At 39.4% G+C, this 1,829-nt stretch overlaps 1 pseudogene; it reads right to left on the bottom strand.

Annotated features, from left to right (window-relative positions):
* Nucleotides 1-309: 309 nt before the first annotated feature.
* Nucleotides 310-410, bottom strand: LOC113307245 (annotated as a pseudogene).
* Nucleotides 411-1,829: the final 1,419 nt, after the last annotated feature.

The raw sequence follows: 1,829 nt of genomic DNA, 5'->3' as shown, positions 1-1,829 counted from the left end.
TCAAGTTAGCTGAAACCGAGGCAAATTATGAACTGAAACATGGTACTTTACAGATGCTCCCAATGTTTTTAGGGAAGGAGAATGAGAACCCATATTTTCATGTTAGGGAATTTGAGGAAGTTTGTAGTACTCTGAAAATTAAAAACCTAAGTGATGATGCATTGAAACTTAGGTTATTCTCCTTTTCCTTAAAAGATAAAGCCAAATCTTGGTTGTACAGTTTGGACTCTGAGTCAATTGAAACCTATGACCAACTTACTTCTTCCTTTATACATAAGTTTTTCCCAAGGCATAAAACATCGTCTATTAGGACACAAATATGTAATTTTTCCCAACAAGAGGGAGAATCTTTATTATAGGTACTTAGAAAGGTTCAATGACTTGATATCTCAATGTCCTCATCATGGTTTGGAGAAGGTTAGGTTAGTTCAGATCCTCTACGAGGGTTTAGATTATTCAAGAACAACCATGGTTGAGTCCTTATGCACAGGTGGGTTTGAGAATAAAACTGTTGATGAAACGATGACATTTTTGAATGAAATCGCCGATAAGACCCAACAATGGGAAAATAGTAGGGAACCCCAGAAAACAATTCTTCGAAGTAGAGGAAATGTTAATAGGGTAGAAGGATCTTATGAGTTAGATGCAAAAATAGCAGCTATAGCCAAAAGGTTAGAAGCCTTAGAATTAGGTCATTCTAGTGGTAGTAGTGGAAGAAATGAGCCTTTTTGGGAAGGCCATGTTGTTGAAGAGCAAGCCAATGCTATTTATAACAACACTAGGTTTGATAACCGACAGAAGTTTGACCAATATTCAGAAACTTATAACCCTGGCTGGAGAAACCATCCAAACCTTTCTTGGTCCAAGGGCCAGAATCAAGGTCAGTCTAGTAATGCTCAGGTTCCCCCAGGTTTTGGCTATACTAAGAATCCTTCAGCTCCGGCACGGTTTCAGATCCATTCAGATAAGAAAATCATGAGTTTAGAAGAGTCTCTTGCCTTGTTAACTCGGAACACTTTAGAATTTCAGCAATCGGTTGCATAAGGATTATATGAAAATAAAAAGATGGTACAAGCTAACTCTCAGGCTATTTCCGAGTTGAAAACCCAGGTTAGTCAGATAAATGAGACATTGAGAGAAAAAGGAAATTTTCCTAGTCAACCACAACCCAACCCTAGGGGAGTCCATCAAATATCTTTAGCTGGTGAGAAATCATCAAACCATGTGAACTCGATAACAACCCTTAGGAGTGGTAAAACGGTAGACAATAAGGTAGCCATGCCTAGTGGACATACTGTAGTTCCACCTTCTACTTAACAAGAGGAGCCCGTAGACGAGGAAACTGAAACAGTCTCTAAGGATTCCCAAGAAATTCCTAATAGGTCTACCTTTGTGCCTAGAGCCCCATATCCACATTTGTTATCCCCAACAAAGAAGGGGTCGACTTTCAACGAGATAATGGAAACATTTAAGCAGGTAAACATCAAAATTCCGCTATTAGAAGCAATTAGGAAGATGCCTGCTTATGCCAAGTTCCTTAAAGATCTTTGTACACGAAAGCGTAAGCTTAATGTCCATAAGAAAGCTTTTTTAGCTGGTCAGGTAAGTTCCATTATTCTGAACCAAACACCCCCAAGTATAAGGATCCTGGATGCCCCACCATATCTTGTGCGATTGGTGATCACATGGTCGATAAAGCTTTACTTGACTTAGGAGCTAGTGTTAACTTACTCCCGTATCATGTATACACCCATCTAGGTCTTGGTAAGTTGAAACCGACTAAAATGACACTACAATTAGCTGATAGGCCTGTCAAAGTCCCTCGTGGT

This window comes from Papaver somniferum, chromosome 8, assembly GCF_003573695.1.
Source record: "Papaver somniferum cultivar HN1 chromosome 8, ASM357369v1, whole genome shotgun sequence".
Classification (NCBI taxonomy): domain Eukaryota; kingdom Viridiplantae; phylum Streptophyta; class Magnoliopsida; order Ranunculales; family Papaveraceae; genus Papaver; species Papaver somniferum.
This window is presented reverse-complemented; position numbering and strand designations above follow the sequence as displayed.